Source organism: Phyllobates terribilis, unplaced genomic scaffold (genome assembly GCF_046119375.1).
Source record: "Phyllobates terribilis strain yellow unplaced genomic scaffold, ASM4611937v1 Scaffold_9__5_contigs__length_417890890, whole genome shotgun sequence".
NCBI lineage: Eukaryota > Metazoa > Chordata > Amphibia > Anura > Dendrobatidae > Phyllobates > Phyllobates terribilis.
This window is the reverse complement of record NW_027362769.1, coordinates 201968140-201986732: the sequence shown is the minus strand read 5'-3', so window position 1 is coordinate 201986732 and position 18593 is coordinate 201968140. Positions and strand designations below refer to the sequence as shown.

The 18593-nt window shown below is 43.4% G+C and overlaps 1 protein-coding gene across 1 annotated transcript in view; it reads right to left on the bottom strand.

Annotated features, from left to right (window-relative positions):
- Window positions 1–12507, bottom strand: part of LOC141161980 (uncharacterized) — a 172546-nt gene extending 160039 nt beyond the window's left edge. Inside the window, exon 1 of the mRNA XM_073647573.1 lies at window positions 12192–12507. The gene's annotated coding sequence lies outside the window, so the exon portion shown is untranslated. The remainder of the gene's footprint in view (window positions 1–12191) is intronic.
- Window positions 12508–18593: the final 6086 nt, after the last annotated feature.

The following is an 18593-nucleotide window of genomic DNA, read 5'->3' as shown; positions in this document are numbered from 1 at the left end:
AAGCCATCTGTGTGCCCGAATCCACACGGATGTGGAGGGATCAGGCCTCAGAAGGGGACCGGCCCCAAACTAGTGGAGAACAACAAGGGTCAGCTAGCCAACTGGAGGCCGCAGAACTTTCAAGGTGTTGCAGCCAAAACACACAATTATATCGCTGAAAAGGTGGCCACATAGGGTTCAGAGGATTGCAAGTTGCCCGACAAGGCCCGAGGCCTCTTGCTTGGGACACTGATTGTGAGGCGCAGGGCAGGAGGGCGAGAGCCAGTGCAGAGAGACGACCAGGAAAGGTACATAGAACGGGGTCCCGTTTAAGTGCTCCTGAGGTACCTGAGAGATTGCTGGATCCTTACCCCGGAGGACACAGGACGACATGGGTGGTCATTTCCGGTTGCAGCGGTGACTTGGAACTGCTTTGAACTGTGAGTAAAGCCTGAAGACTGCACCCCACTGTGTCCTCGACTCATTATCAACACCATCACCTGCACTACACCGCACCACCAATATCTACCTCATAGCATCACTATATCCTGCCCTGGAGCTTAGCTCTACCTGTGGAGAGCTGATCCAACTCTGCTGCATCACCATCAACTCCAGAGGATCTGCACCGCAGTGGCGGCCCCATATAGCTGCATACCACAGGTGGCGTCACGAACATTATCTTTAAAAACTTTATTCCCCTTTTACTTTTCTCCTTTCATTGACCGCCCGGGGCCACGGACCGGGTCACTCCCACCGTAACATCCCCAGCACTGACCGGCCCGGCTACCAAGTACCCCACGGCCCCAGGGGGCGCGTCATAAGGCTACGGCTAGGGATGGAAGGAGATGAACACTAGTCAACCTCTACTAAACTCTATAGACAACAAGGGTAGACAACACAGGGGAAAATAGCTTAGCTTTAGATGAACTCCAAATATGCACACGGCCTCAAGCTTCTGAGAGGACGAAATACAGCTCCTGCTAGGCTTCACAAGTAGAAAAGAATACAGCTGGCAACTACCTCTCAGACACACCAGGTACAGTATATATACACCCAGGCTTGAGAGCTAATTAGCAGAGGGAGGTAGCCGCTAGGTCCTAAAGATAGCCTCTCAACTTAGAAGCTGTTTGCAATGCCAAACCTAGAGATCTCCTGCAACCAACGGCAGGGAGACTGTCTGTCACTTCTGACACACCTGTGACACGAAGACTGCAAGAGCTGACGGCTGGAACCAGGGTCACATTCCTCAAAATGGAGGGTCAACATCGCTGGTATGTGGTGGGTGTGATACCAGGAGGAAGGGTGCAGGCTGAACCCTTCTTGAGGAATGAATGGGTCTGGGAGAGACATCTCAAGGCGGCTCAAGATGGGACCACGATCCCTGAAAGATCGCACTGTCCTTGGAGTACCCTACCTCCTATGCGGGAGCAGGTGATGGTGCAGGTGACACAGTAAGCTGTTGCCCATTTTTACATGTCAGGGGCTGTGGCACTACCTGAAACTGGGTCATTTACAGCCCAGGCACCTGGGAATCGAGTTCCATGAAGCAGGTGGAGGCAGTCACACCAGCCTCCCGAGGAAGGAGAACAAGAAGCGAACACCTGAAGAAGATTACTGTATTACCCTCCTTTATAATTTTTTTCCTGGCTTAGCACTTTCTGCAAAGCATTTATGAATGTAGGAGCACATGAAGCACAATTTAAAAATATTTACATTAAAAAAATTCAAAACATTTTTCTGGATTCAATTAGTCATCCATGCAGTTTAACACGGTTATTATTACATTACGGTGGTATCTAAAACTCCCCAAAAAGTTCAAAACTTTGTTCTGGATTCATTTAGTCATCCATACAGTTTAATGTGCACTGTGTAAAATTACTGTGGGTTAAAAATTTTAAAAACCGCTTGGCCTGGTACAGTTCACAAAACATTTTTGTTCCAAAAATTGACTTTTGTCATATATACTGTAGAACCTGGCTTTTGTGAAATTTCGTTGGTTTGAAATAAAAGCAAAAAATGACCTGCTACATACAGGTGTAGAAATTTGGTAGTTCAATAATTGACTATTACCATCAAGGTGTTTTTATTATAATATATTTTTTAACAACAAATACATTTTGTCACACAGTTTTCTTTTAGTTGACAATCTTTTCATTAAAATATGTTTCATTTCTTGAAAACTGTACAGTTTAAAAAAATTAAAATAATGGAGAAAAAAAGAGGGTTACTTGTCATACATACTGTAGAACTTGGTTTGTGTGAAATTTGACAAAAAAATCAAAAATTGGCCTGCTACCGGTGTACAAATTTGGTTCCTTCGTACTTGGTCCCCAGCCACCACTATTTCTCCCATTGTGGCGTCACTGCCTTGTACCAGAACGTGTCCAGGAATATCACCCTTGTTCTTACCAATTCGGTTACCGGGATTGTCCACTTAATGACTGACAAGTGCACAAGTACTTGTGGCCAGGGACGCTACATTTCCCTGACGGCACACTGGGTGAACATTGTGGAAGCCGGGGCCGAGTCCCATCCTGTCATGGCACATATGTTACTGACGCAGAGAATTGCTGGCCCTACTTCTACCAGGGTTTCCTCCATCGCCTACACGAGTTCCTGCACCCCTCCTGCTCATCCTCTCTCTCCGATTTGCTTCTCAGAGCACATCTTCCAAATCAGTCAGAAGCTAAAAGCTCTACAGCACTGCCTCAGCGAAGTGGCATCAGGCTCTGCTGAAGCTAATTTGTCTAGGAGACAAATCCTACACCATGGCAGAATTATTGAAAGGAATAACAGAACAGACAGATCTGTGGCTATCGCTGCTGAACCTCCAACTAGGCATGGTCGTGTGTGATAATGGCCATAACCTAGTCGCAGCTGTGAACCTTGGCAAGCTCATACATGTACCATGCTTGGCCCATGTGTTCAACTTGGTAGTTCATCAGTTTCTGCAAACCTTAACCTACCCAGATTTGCCAGAGCTTCAGGTCAAGGTACATCAGTTCAGCGCCCATTTACACAAGTCAACTACAGCTGCCGCCGCTCTGTCAGTGCTGTAGCAGCACTTGCAAGTAGTGCCAGATCACTGACTGATGTCTGACGTGACCACGTGCTGGAAGGCCACACTGCACGTACTGGCAATGCTTTGTGAGCAGCAGAGGCCAGTTGTGGAATACCAGCTCCAACATGCCAGTCGGTATTCTTATCAGCCTCCACACATAACAACTGAAGAGTGCACATGAATGTCTGACATTTGTACAGTACTCCAAGACTTTGAGGACTCCACAAAGATGGTGAGAGGCAATGATGCCATCATCAGCGCAACAATCCCGCTTCTGTGCCTACTAAAACAGTCGCTGCTGACAATGAAACATGAAGCTTGGCATGGGGACCAGGTGGAGCCAGAGGAAGACACAATACATGGAGATAGTACGCAGCCCACCCTCATCTCATGTGCTTGGCACGGATTTGGTTCCAATGAGGAGGTGGAGGATTATGAAGAGGATGAGGAACAGGAGCTGGCTGTGCAAAAGAGGCTAGTACCCACGAAAGTTTAGTACCCTCTCTCCTACGTGGATGGGCTGAGAAGGGGAATGAGGAGGAAGAGATGGAGGAGGAGATGGAGAGTAGTCATCATGGTGGAGACATGGAAGACTTTATGTATCTATGCCTTTCCCATGACCAATGCTTTACATTGATTTTGTACAAAAAAAAGAATACTGGTTGTTCAGCATGCTAGTCCAATGCTAGAAGGAGAATTTTGCATCTCTTCTTCCTGATGGGAAACAATTTTCTAAAATGGTGCTATAACAGTAAGCCATTGTGAAAAATTTGTTGAACAAAAATTTCTCATCAGTCAACGCTAGCGGCAGGGGGTAATCTTTCTTGCCCAGCCAAGGAAGAGAGGCGAGAAACACACACAGCAGAGGCAGGGGTACACTGTCAAAGGCCTGGGGCAATTCCATGACACCCTCCCAGCATCCATGCCCTGATGACCCGGTATTTTTAACTTAAGAGTTGGTCAAGCAATACCTGGCTGACCAGACCAGCATACGCCCCAATTCCTCTGCGACCTTCAGTTATTGGGTCTCATAGCTGGAAACCTGGCATGAGCAGTCCCTCTATGCCTTGGAGATGTTGTGCTGTCCTGATGATAGCGTCTTTTCTGAGCAGGTTTTTAGTGCCGCCGAGGGCAGTCATATAAGACAGTCGCTTTTGCCTGTCAACAGAAAGTGCCAACAGGCTCACTCTGAAAACAATGAAAAAAACCTGGATTAGCCCTGACTTTTCCACACCACCCGATGACAGCAGCACATAAAGTGTTTTTCATTTTTAATATTTAATTGGTTGTTATCTTCTAGGTCTATGGATGACTGGGTGACCCTACTCATAATTTTTTCCTGGCTTTGCACTTTGTACCAAGCCTTTTTGAGTGTAGAAGTACCACAAGTACACTTTCCTAATTTGTTTATGAGGCACTACAGTTGGTGCCTGCAAGGGTGTATGGATGATCCTGCTTATATTTGTTGGCTGGCTTTGCAGTGTGTGCAGATTTTATGAGTGTAGGAGTACCACAAATACACTTTGTTCACAATATTTGATTGAAGGATTACAGGTGGTACCTTCAAGGATGTATGCATGACCCTGCTTGTAAATTTGGGAAGGATTTGCACTCAGTGCATAGCCTTTATGAGTCTAGGAGTACACTACATGACAATTTGAGCAGAATGTGTATGAGGCCCTCCTTTATGTCTAACACAGGGTGCATCTGAGTCCCTAATTTTTGGTACTTCTTGCTTCCTTCATAAATTACACTGAAATTTTAAATTTTTTAATAAAAAAAAATAAATTTTGGTTTACTTAAATTATATTTTTTAATCCTTTTTAAATGTAGTCTTATATACAAGTCATTATACAGGAAAGAATGTTTCTTAACATTTTTTTCCCTGTAAACTTCAATTTTTCGCCGTTTTTGATTTTTTTTCATTGTCAGTCCTTACAGTAGAGTAAAAGTATGACACCATTGTTCTCAGCAGCGATCTGGGAGTCTGATATGCTTCCAAGGGTCTTCCCCCTGCCATTCTCCTTCCATTCAGCACTTTTTCCATCCATTTCAACATTTTCACTGTCCCCCCAAGACCTCTTTGTATTGTCTGCTGGAAAAATGCTTGGATTTCTCATTGACTATGTTCGTTACTCGAAATGAGCACTCGAGCATTACAAATTGCTTGGTTCGGGTAACAAACATTCGAGCATTTTAGTGCTCGCTTATCTCTAATAATCACTCAAAACTGCCATCACTAAGTTTTAGTTCAACAGATGCCACTATTTAGGAAGGATTAACCCCTTAACAACATTTGACGTACTAATACGCGTCTGTGCCCTGGGACTTAAGAGCCAGACCCGTATTAGTACGTCATGGCGATCGCGCACGCACACAGGCTGTGCGGGCGCGATCGCCGCCGGGTGTCAGCTGATTGTCACAGCTGACACCCGATACTATGTGCAGGGAGCGGTCCTGCACCGCTCCCAGCACATTAACCCCCGCGATGCTGCGATCGAAGTCGATCGCAGCATTGCGGGGGCTATCTGCAAAGGCTTCCCGGGCGTTGCCATGACGACCCGATGTCGTCATGACAACATCCGGGTCACCAGACAACAGGAAGATTGTTTGGACATGCGCAGTGCATCTCCAAACAATCTTCTCCCTGTCCAACGCTGACAGCCTGCATAGCACAGGGATGGTGCTGCATTCCTGTGCCATGCAGGCGATCAGAGAAAAAAAAGTGAAAGTCCCAGAGTGGGACAAAGTAATAAAGTATATAAACTTTCAGAAAGTGAGAAAAAAAATTGCAAAAATATAAAAAAAAAAATAAAAAAAATAATCCACCAAAAATAAAAATATAATGTACCCATCAATAAATATTATTATAAAAAAACAAAAAAAAAAACAATAAAAGTACACATATTTGGTATCGCCGCGTCCGGAACAACCTGACCTATAAAACTGTCCCACTAGTTAACCCCTTCAGTGAACACGGTAAAAAAAAAAAAAAAAAAAACGAAGCAAAAAACAATGCTTTATCACCATACCACGAAACAAAAAATGGAATAACACGCGATCAAAAAGACAAATATAAATAAAAATGGTACCACTGAAAATGTCATCTCGTCCCGCAAAAAAACAAGCTGCCATACAGCTCCATCAGCCGAAAAATAAAAAAGTTATAGCTCTCAGAATAAAGCTATGCTAAAAAATAATTTTTTCTATAAAATTGCTTTTATATGTAAAAGTGCAAAAAACGATAGAAAAACGATATAAATGTGGTACCGCTGTAAACGTACTGACCCGAAGAATAAAGCTACCTTATCAATTTTACCACACGTGGAACAGAATAAAAAAAAAACAAAAAAAAAACAATTCCTGAATTGTTGGTTTTTGTTTATTCTGCCTCCCAAAAATCGGAATAGAAAGCGATCAAAAAATGTCACGTGCCTGAAAATGGCACCAATAGAAACGTCAACTCATCCCGCAAAAAACAAGCTGTCACATGACTGTCTGCCAAAATCTGGACAAATTATAGCTCTCAAAATATGGCGATGCAAAAACTAGATTTTACAAAAAATGCATCTTTTAGTGTGTGACAGCTGTCAGTCATAAAAACCCCATATGATTCTGGTATTGCTGTAATCACACCGACCCGAAGAATAAAGTCGTCTAATCACTTATACCGCACGAGGAACGGCGTCAAAAATAAACTCTTGGGTTAGGATTGGGCTAGGGTTAGGGCTGGGTTTGGGGTTAGGGTTGTGCTAGGGTTAGGGTTGTGCTAGGGTTAGGGTTGTGCTACGGTTAGGGTTGTGCTAGGGTTAGGGCTGGGGTTAGGGTTAGGGTTGGGGTTAGGGTTGTGATGGGGTTGGGATTTTTTCAAAAGTAAGAAAAAAAGATGACGATATGGCGACTAGTGTTGAGCGCAAGTGCTCGCTACTTGAGTTTGCATCGAGTGCTCTGGTATGCATTGAGTATCGTGGGTATTTGAGTGACATGCTCGAGTCTCTGCCCCATATGCTTCGCGGCCAAAAAAACTTTACGGGGATTGCCTGCCATGCATGAGCGATCCCCGCATGTTTTTTTTTGGGTGTATAATTACCGTGAAACATGCGGAGCAGGGACTCGAGCATGTCACTCGAGCACACGCTGTACATGGTGCATACCTGAGTACCCGATGCAAACTCAAGTAGCGAGCACTTGCGCTCAAGACTAATGACAACTTATTCAATATGATGACCTAATGTAAACAAATTCTGTGTCGTACCTCTGGGTTCAAAATGTTCACTATACACCTTAATAAAATCCTTGAGGGGTATAGTTTCCAAAATGGAGTCACTTGTGGGGGACCTCCACTGTTTAGGCACATTACGGGCTCTCCAAACATGACATGGTGTCCGCTAACAAATTGAATGGAAAATCGGCTCAAATTGTTAGCGGACGCCATGTTGCGTTTGGAGAGCCCCTGCGTGCCCAAACATTTGAGCTCCCCCACAAGTGACCCCATTTTGGAAACTAGACCCCCCAAGGCACCTATCTAGATGCATAGTGAGCACTTGGAACCCCCACTATGCATCTAGATAGGTGCCTTTGGGGGTCTAGTTTCCAAAATGGGGTCACTTGTGGGGGAGCTCCAATGTTTGGGCACACAGGGGCTCTCCAAACACAACATGGCGTCCGCTAATTATTCAAGCAAATTTTACAATCAAAAAGTCAAATGGCGCTCCTTCCCTTCCGAGCCCTGCCATGCGCCCAAACAGTATTTTTTCCCCACATATTGGGTATCTGCGTGCCCATAGGAAATTGCACAACAAATTTTGGGGTCCATTTTTCTTGTTACCCCTGTGAAAATAAAAAAAATTGGGTCTAAAGTAACATTTTTGCGAAAAAAGTTAAATGTTAATTTTTTTCTTCCACATTCCAAAAATTCCTGTGAAGCACCTGAAGGGTTAATAAAGTTCTTGAATGTGGTTTTGAGCACCTTGAGCGGTGCAGTTTTTAGAATGGTGTCACTTTTGGGTATTTTCTATTATAAAGACCTCTCAAAGTGTCTTCAAATGTGATGTGGTCCCTAAAAAAATGGTTTTGTAAATTTTGTTGGAAAAATGAGAAATCGCTGGTCAACTTTTAACCCTTATAGCTCCCTAACGAAAAAAAAATTTTGGTTCCAAAATTGTGCTGATGTAAAGTAGACATGTGGGAAATGTTATTTATTAACTCTTTTGTGTGACATATCTCTCTGATTTAAGGGCATAAAATTTCAAATTTTGAAAATTGCAAAATTTTCAAAATTTTCGCCAAATTTCCGTTTTTTTCACAAATAAACGCAAGTGATATCGAAGAAATTTTACCACTATCATGAAGTACAATATGTCACGAAAAAACATTCTCAGAATCAGGGGAATCCATTGAAGCGTTCCAGAGTAATTACCTCATAAAGTGACAGTGGTCAGAATTGTAAAAATTGGCCTGGTCATTAACGTGCAAACCACCCTCGGGGCTTAAGGGGTTAAAGGGGTTTTCCATGAATAAAAGTTCATTTTAATCAATAGATCTTGGAATAATAATAATTTCCACAATTGGATGTGTTTAAATAAGATGTTCTTGTGCTGTGATAATCTCATAAATGCGTCCTCGTTATACACTATGTAATGTCTGTGTCTGACTGAGCAGGAACATGGTCTGATCATACCACATCTCCTGGGCAGGGGGGAATAGCAAAAGAGTATACAGACATTACAGCATGGGATCACAGCAGTGTTTTAATACAAAGAAAGAATAATTTGTTATCCCTTGCTGTAATATCTGTATACACTTTTGCGTCCTCCCTGGCCAGGAAATGTGGTATGATTAGACCATGTTCCTGCACGGTCAGACACAGTCATTACACAGTACACAGCAGGGGCACATTTATAAGCTATATCGATGTATAGATAGATAATAGCTATATGGATAGATAGATAGATATATGGATAGGAAATAGATATATGGATAGATAGATAGATAGATAGATAGATAGATAGATAGATAGAAAGATAGATAGATAGATAGATAGATAATAGATATATGGATAGCTAGATATATACACTGTGTTCCAAATTATTATGCAAATAATATTTTCTCAGATTTTCCCAAATTACTTATATGAATTGCAGTCATTGTAATTTTCCAGTCAAATAACTATTAGAGTACAATTGAAAGGTTTTTGTACAAACTGCCTATGATAACAGTATATTTTTAGAAAAATAAAACACTCAAACTGCACTCAAAATGCATGTTCCAAATTATTATGCACAGCAGAGTTTTCAACCTTTTCATTTTAATAAAGAACAAAAAAATGGTCATTTTTGAAATTATAAGCATTAGCAGGTTATTACAAACTGAAATCAAACAGTTTTCAACTCAAAACTTTATTCTAGGTGATGTAACATTTGCACATAGGACCGCTTGTTTGAAAGGAGCTTCTGAACTCTCTCGTCCATTGAATTTGTCAGGTTTCGGATGGTTTCTGCTTCAATTGTTTTGCATGAGGACAGAATACCCTCCCAGAGCTGTTGCTTAGATGTGAACTGCCTCCCGCCATGATAGACACTCCTTTTGATGATGCTCCAGAGGTTCTCAATGGGGTTGAGGTCAGGGGAGCATGGGGGCCACACCATAAGTTTGTCCCCTTTTATGCCCACAGCAGCCAGAGATGCAGATGTGTTATGTGCAGCATGAGACGTGGCATTAGAAACAGCCAGCTCACCCCTGCTATATGACTGCGATCCTCAGCATGGAGGAAGCCTCTCCTTCTAGACCTCACGCTGTATAGATCCAACAGGAAAAAATTCCTCCAGCCAAAAAATCCAGGTAAAAAATAGAACTTTATTCCTGTGCGGTTAAAAAGTAAAAGACATCTTCAATTACATCCAGCAATATAGTATGCATTTCCTACGCACTTCCGACTATAAACCAAGTCCTTAATCATGGATAATAGTATTGAGTGAACGTGTACGGATAATATGTTAGGCAATCCCCGCATGTGTTGCATCTGTCTACCACCACAAAACATGCAGCCGCAGGGAGTCAGACATATTAGCCGTGGACGCTGAAAATACCCGTATAAGACCGAGTATGCTCGGATAACACATTATCCAAGCACGTTTGCTCAACACTAATGGATAACAAAAATTAAAGGCAAACTCTGTTTGAATATGAAGTTCTGAAACCATTTCATGGGTGGAGTATCCATGAAATAATTTGTGCTCACATGAGACAGAGAGAAACTCCAGAAACATCTCCAAAAATATGGTGCCGTACTAGCCCTAAACACTTTGTAATAATATGCAATAGCGGTTTGCAAACTTACAAGAAACAAAGAATTTACATATAAACCAGAAAAAAAAGATTAAAATAAAGTACAAAAATAAAAAAAATACAGAATGATTGGAACAAGTAATATGAATGAAAACGTATGAAAACTATGTGTTATGGACTAATTAAATCAAAACCGCCATTCAAAAGAACTATATAGTGACAAAATATCCAGGAAGAAACATATATGGGTTCAACATAAACCGTATTTTGCGGATCAGAAGACTCACCGGATATAAGACGCACCTCAAATTTTGGGGTGCAAAATAGGAAAAAATGTTTTTTTAAATCTAAAATGGTGCGCCTTATAATCCTTTTTACCTGGGGGGGCGGTGGTGGAGCGGGGTCACACATACCGGAGACTGGTGGCGGAGACGGCTGCGGCAGGAGTCAGGTGATGCTGCGGGCCCTGTCCTCATAAGTGGCGCTGATTCAAGGCGGCGGTGGTGGCGGCGGTGGCGGGGCGATGCTGCGGCCCCGGCGGTGGCCAGGCAATGCTGCGGCTCTGGAGGTGGCAGGGAGATGCTGAGGCCCCGTCCTCCAGAAGTCGGCGGTGAGAGCAGGAGAGGTTCTGCATCCCGTAAATAGCCCTGTGCTGTGCTTCAGTAAAATGGCCATCGGAGCATGCGTAGATCCAGATCTCGAGAGATGAGATCTCGCCTCCCGAGATCTCAAACTACGTATGTTTTGGTGTCCATTTTGCTAAAGCACAGCGCAGGGCTATGTACAAGATGGGGACTCTTGGCTGCTCTCACCCCCGACTTCTGAGGACGGGGCCACAGCATCGCCCCGCTACTGCCGCCACCACCACCTCCCTGAATCAGCAACACATCTTGTAAGGATGGGGCCCGCAGCATCACCCCGCTACTGCCGCCACCACCACCGCCCTGAATCAACAACACATCTTTTGAGGATGGGGCCCGCAGCATCGCCCCGCTACCGCTGCAGCCGCCACCAACCTCCTACATCTGGGATCCCGATCCGACGCCGCCCCCAGGTAAAATACTGTAAGTTCGCATTATAAGACGCACACCCTTTTTCCTCCCAAATTAGGGAGAAAACAAATGCGTCTCATAATCCAAAAAATACGGTATATGAAAAATCTGAAAATCCAGAGTAATGACATCTCTCCTTCATACAGTATATGTAGAAATGTCAAACTGACACAGGCTACATGTAGATCTAAAATGAAAGGTTATAAAATGCTATAACGATAAACTAAACAAAATTAATTTAAATAAAAAAATAATAGTCTTATCAATACATGACAATAGGTAACTAACTATATGTAATGCTATTCCCTGGCCACTTCCAGGATAAACCTGGTAGGTAAAAGAAAGGGAGTTGTTAGTGGAGATTATCAACGTAGATGAAACCCTGTATGAATGTGAAGCATGCACAAAATGGAATAAAACCACAAGAACCTAATAATGGAACAGAACATCCATCTTTAAATTTAATCCATACGGGAATCTAGGTCTCACAAGTGAAGAAACCCTTATTATTAAACGATAAATACTTTTACTTGTACCCATATGAAGCATCTATTGCCACATAATGAGACTACTGCCTTTTGTGTCTTATAGACTATCATGTCTGTGTTTCTTTTGGTAGAATCTGTGCTCTAAGGGTAAATCACCTATCTAGGGTCGTCATAGGGGCTCTCAGGGCTAGAGGAGGAGGCGCAGGGGCACCTTCACTTGTGTTGCCTATTGAGGTGTCAACCTCTATGGGTGGGTAGGTAGGGCTCATGATTTAGGGCCTTACAGGGATATTGCAGTGGTTATTTTGCCACATTCACCAATACCTGGTGCTGAAGGTCTTTTCTGTCAGTCTGAAGAAAGAAGTGGAAGATCAGTGCTATGCTGGATCCTTAGTAAAGGAGATATTGGAGAAGATTGGATTAGGCGATGCCTGGAGGAACCTCAGCTGCAGATGTCACCCACAGATGAAGGACGGGTTACCCCAAGAGACGTGACTCCAGTACCTGAGCACACCTCGGGAGCTGGAGCAGAGTGAGGGAGTGGTGAGATTATCTTCTCCCCCCACCCTTGTTCCCCGGCCCCTTGCAAGCCCCTAACACTGACACCAGAGCCCTGTTGGCTGATTTCATTGAGCTTCTAACAGGATCAATGCTGAAGACTCAGCTGTCTGTGAGCTCTCCAGCAGCTGTGTGGGGGGATTCTATCCCCCTGCACAGCACAGTCCATTGGTTAACCCTTAGTTAGCTGGATGTAGCAGTGTGTAGTGTCAGCAGCTGCTCATGTCATACAGGCTGGTTGGTGTTCAGCCTCCTGTGAGGTCACCTGCCATGTCATTTGGGGCAATGAGTTTGTGGATTTATTTTCATTATTACCTTCCCAAAAAGAGCAGATTATTAGGATTGACAAGAAAAATCATAAAAGTGAGGAAGAAAATAGGGTAGTGTTTCTAAATCATTTAATAATTGGGTCCAAGCATTTTGTATCTATAGTGCTGTATTAGGGGAGAAATTCCCTGAGAAATCTAGCAGACTTTTTCAGCACCTGGATATAATTTTGGAAGCATACCGCAATTTTGGTGGTTTGCTTGGCTGAATTATGATGAATTATTAAGAAACAATCTCACCATACATCCATCTCTAAAATGGGATTCAAAGGATGTAGACCTTTAGCTAAATCTGATGTTCCCTCCAGGACATATGCCACCTAAACTGAGCAGAGTACAGGGTAATATGAGAAAAGGCATCTGCTTCGCTTTTAATGAAAGCCAGTGTAAATGGCTTACCAATTGTAAATATAGACATGAATGCTCCTTTTGTGGTGGATCCCATCCTAGGTGTAGCCAGGTACCAAGGAATATCCGGCCAAGAGCATGGACACCAGTGAGGTTAACAAACATGTTGTCATGGCTAAGCAAGTATTGCGACCAGGAGAAGGCATTACTAATTCATAATGGTTTCAATGATGGTTTCTTTGTGCCAGAATTCAATGTTGCTGGTCTTGCAATCTTAAGTCTGTTATTTGGTTTAAAGAGGTAGTTAAAGAAAAATTGACAATTGAGCTGGTAGTGGATAGCATAGCGGGGCCTTTTGTTAACCCACGTAATTTTAGAGTCTCGCCCCTTGGAGTGGTTCCTAAAAAAGAAGTTAATTCTTTCAGACTGATTCACCATTTGTCTTTTCGTCCCAAAATGATCAAGTGGACAAGTCTGAGGCGTCGGTTTTTTTATGCATCATTTGACCAGACATTAGTTATTCTTAGTAAGTTTGGTCAGAATGCTTTGCTAGCTAAAGCAGATGTAAAATCGACCTTTAGACTGCTAACAGTTCATCTGTCTGCTTTTAACTCCCTGGGTTTTTATTTTGATGGTCAATTTTACTTTGATAAGTGCCTTCCCATGGGATTTTACTTGTCATGTTTTTACTTCCGAGGCATTTTCAACTTTTATACATTGAGTTGTTCAGATTGATTTCAGAGGGTGGTATTATCCATTATCTGGATGATTTTCTTTTTGTCTATGATTCTGTCTCGGGTTTGTGCAATGGTTTATTATTATTTAAATATATAATTATTGAAATTTTTTTGATATTGCTGAAAGATTTGGGCTTCCATTGGCTGCAGAGAATCTTCCCGTGAAAGTCTTCCCGTGAAATGAAATTTTGTCTACCGGAAGATAAATTGATCAAAGTTAGGAATTTATTAACAATTATGCTTTCTAGCAATAAAGTTACACTTTACTGGGTTTGTTAAATTTAGCAGCTAGGGTAGTGTGACGCTTCAGTATGTCCGGTATAAGCCCTTTTAATTCACCCTGGGTGTTGGGGGACTCGGTGTCGGGTCCTTTGATGGAGAGATGGGACGCAGACATGGCCCGGACCCGACCCGTGCTCAGGGCCGTCACATTAAAAAAAGGAGATGGTGAGGGCTTACCCGGGATGAGTGGTTGGTTAACGACTACGCCACCCGTGGTGCCTGGTGAAGGGCCACCAGCGCCGCTGCAGTCCGCTGAGGCATGATGTTACTGTGGCCAAAGTTCTTACTACTCCCCACAGGCGGAGCAAGGCCTCAGGGCAGAGGGACAGGATGAAGGAGGTAGTAGATAAGGAAAAGGGATCCCACGTCCCGCGGTGTGATGCAGAAATAACAATCCGGAGGCCATAGGGGTGAACTTCCAAGGCTTTACTCACTTAGATGGCAAAGGAAGGCGACTTCCTGCTCCCCGCGGAGTCCTGCACTCACCAGAGACGGGGGTCCGACAACCTCCGAGTAAGTCCAGCATTCAGTCGGAACCCCACAGCAGAGTGTTCCTGAACTACAGACCAATTCCTTTCCTGTCTGTGTGTGTGCAAATAGACCGGGTCTCCCTCTGAACTCCTCTCAGAACAAGAGCACGGGGACAGCTCCGCTCCGTCCGATGCCCGGTGGGATCATCTGGTCCTAACCGGGCTTTCCTGTCCAGGACGTAGAGTAGCAAGGTCGGGTGTCGGGAGCCGGGACCCCTTTTGCAGCCGGAGTCCCTCTGAATATATCAGGTTGGCAAGGACAGGTGGCGTACACCGCTCCGTCTGCATCCTGCCTGGGATCCATTTGCTATGGAGCCACACTCTTAGGCTCCGGGCCTTCTTGATCATGGTCCTTGGCCGGGTTGAGACATTCCTTGTCTACAACCTACCTCTCGTCCCAAGGCCAGGGTACGAGGGCTATGTCCCTTGCCGGTGCAGGCCCACACAGGATCTGCGCTCCCGGAGGGAGGTCACATTACACACAGTAGTTGACAGCAACCAAGACAGCACAAGAACTTGACTAACCAAAGACCAAGATCAAAGATGGCTTTCTATTAAATATGAAATCTAAAGTGTAACTAACTTGTAAGTCCTCCACCCTCACCCACTAACTTGTTCCCCTCTCTTGGTTCCCAGTCTCCCTGTAATCAGGGGAGCAGCACCTAGTGCAAAATAGCTCCCTCTGGTGGAGAAGTGTGGTGTTGGATGTAGGGGCTGGGTCACGACTATCACACTGGCCTTACCTCAGAGGAGGACCACTACACTCCATTAAAGAAGTGCATCATCCCTGTGGCGGTCAAACCCTCAGGGGCGCCACATTAGGAATGTCAAACTTAAACTCACAGAGGGCCAAAATGTAAAACTTTTTTTATTTATATAGCGCCAACATATTCTGCAGTGCTTTACAATTCAGACAATTTACAGACATTATGGGCACTGTCCCCTTTGGGGGCTCACAATCTACATTCCCTATCAGTATGTCTTTGGAGTGTGGAAGGAAACAGAGAACCCGGAGGAAACCCACACAAACACGGGCAGAACATACAGTACAGACCAAAAGTTTGGACACACCTCATTTAAAGATTTTTCTGTATTTTCATGACTATGAAAATTGTACATTCACAGTGAAGGCATCAAAACTATGAATTAACACATGTGGAATTATACACTTAACAAAAAAGTGTGAAACAACTGAAAATATGTCTTATATTCTAGGTTCTTCAAAGTAGCCACCTTTTGCTTTGATGACTGCTTTGCACACTCTTGGCATTCTCTTGATGAGCTTCAACTGGTAGTCACCGGAAATGGTCTTCCAACAATCTTGAAGGAGTTCCCAGAGATGCTTAGCACTTGTTGGCCCTTTTGCCTTCACTCTGCGGTCCAGCTCACCCCAAACCATCTCTTTTGGGTTCAGGTCTGGTGATTGTGGAGGCCAGGTCATCTGGCGTAGCACCCCATCACTCTCCTACTTGGTCAAATAGCCCTTACACAGCCTGGAGGTGTGTTTGGGGTCATTGTACTGTTGAAAAATAAATGATGGTCCAACTAAACGTAAACCGGATGGAATAGCATGCTGCTGCAAGATTCTGTGGTAGCCATGCTGGATCAGTATGCCTTCAATTTTGAATAAATCCCCAACAGTGTCACCAGCAAAGCACCCCCACACTACTACACCTCCTCCTCCATGCTTCACGGTGGGAACCAGGCATGTAGAGTCCATCCGTTCACCTTTTCTGCATTGCACAAAGACACGGTGGTTGGAACCAAAGATCTCAAATTTGGACTCATCAGACCAAAGCACAGATTTCCACTGGTCTAATGTCCATTCCTTGTGTTCTTTAGCCCAAACAAGTCTCTTCTGCTTGTTGCCTGTCCTTAGCAGTGGTTTCCTAGCAGCTATTTTACCATGAAGGCCTGCTGCACAAAGTCTCCTCTTAACAGTTGTTGAAGAGATGTGTCTGCTGCTAGAACTCTGTGTGGCATTGACCTGGTCTCTAATCTGAGCTGCTGTTAACCTGTGATTTCTGAGGCTGGTGACTCGGATAAACTTATCCTCAGAAGCAGAGGTGACTCTTGGTCTTCCTTTCCTGGGGTGGTCCTTATGTGAGCCAGTTTCTTTGTAGCGCTTGATGGTTTTTGAAACTGCACTTGGGGACACTTTCAAAGTTTTTCCAATTTTTCGGACTGACTGACCTTCATTTCTTAAAGTAATGATGGCCACTCATTTTTCTTTACTTAGCTGCTTTTTTCTTGCCATAATACAAATTCTAACAGTCTATTCAGTAGGACTATCAGCTGTGTATCCACCAGACTTCTGCACAACACAACTGATGGTCCCAACCCCATTTATAAGGCAAGAAATCCCACTTATTAAACCTGACAGGGCACACCTGTGAAGTGAAAAACATTTCCGGTGACTTCCTCTTGAAGCTCATCAAGAGAATGCCAAGAGTGTGCAAAGCAGTCATCAAAGCAAAGGTGGCTACTTTGAAGAACCTAGAATATAAGACATATTTTCAGTTTTTTCACACTTTTTTGTTAAGTATATAATTCCACTTGTGTTAATTCATAGTTTTGATGCCTTCAGTGTGAATGTACAATTTTCATAGTCATGAAAATACAGAAAAATCTTTAAATGAGAAGGTGTGTCCAAACTTTTGGTCTGTACTGTTTATAGTGTGACCAAGTTGTCAAGCACTTTTCCAAGTGACGCTAAAATCGCTTGGAAAGCGCTTGATAACCCGCATGCAGAAATGCATTAAAAAACGCTTGACAAACGCTTCTACCTGGCAGGAAAAATGCATGTAAAATCCGCATGCATTTTTCCTGCCAGGGAGAAGCGGAAAAAATATGCAGCATTTCTTCATCGTGGGCACTTAGCCTTAAAGGAATCGTTGGAATTTTTGGGTAAGTTTAATGGGAATAGTTATTGGCAATGGAAGTTTATTGAAGTTGATTCATGGTATTTATGGATGCATCTGGTGGTGTTGGCTAGGAGTAGTGTAGCTTACATATTACTCATCAAATATAATCTGACAGGTGCCACTCCCTATGAAAGTGTATCAAAAAGTGTATGTTCACTCCTTCCTCTCCTCCATCTGCACACACTGCCCCTTCCCTATCAGACTGTCTGTCATTTTGTGTGTGTCCTTTCCCTGTATTTTATATAAGTTTGATATCCCCAACTCATTTATTTGTCATATCATTCTTATTTTGATAGCGTGATTCTCATTGATTGGGCATACTATTTATATGGCCAATAATGCTATTATCCACGATTCTCATTGATTTTGATTGGGCATATTAGTTACAGTGGTGGCCAAAAGTATTGACACCCCTGCAATTCTGTCAGATAATACTCAGTTTCTTCCTGAAAATGATTGCAATTACAAATTCTTTGGTATTATTATCTTCATTTAATTTGCTTGCAAGGAAAAAACACAAAAGAGAATGAAGCAAAAATCAAATCATTGATCATTTCACACAAAACTCCAAAAATGGGCCAGACAAAAGTATTGGCACCCTCAGCCTAATATTTGGTTGCACAACCTTTAGCCAAAATAACTGCGAACAACCGCTTCCGGTAACCATCAATGAGTTTCTTACAATGCTCTGCTGGAATTGTAGACCATTCTTCTTTGGCAAACCGCTCCAGGTCCCTGATATTTGAAGGGTGCCTTCTCCAAACTGCCATTTTGAGATCTCTCCACAGGTGTTCTATGGGATTCAGGTCTGGACTCATTGCTGGCCACCTTAGAAGTCTCCAGTGCTTTCTCTCAAACCATTTTATAGTGCTTTTGGAAGTGTGTTTTGGGTCATTGTCCTGCTGGAAGACCCATGACCTCTGAGGGAGACCCAGCTTTCTCACACTGGGCCCTATATTATGCTGCAAAATTTGTTGGTAGTCTTCAGACTTCATAATGCCATGCACACGGTCAAGCAGTC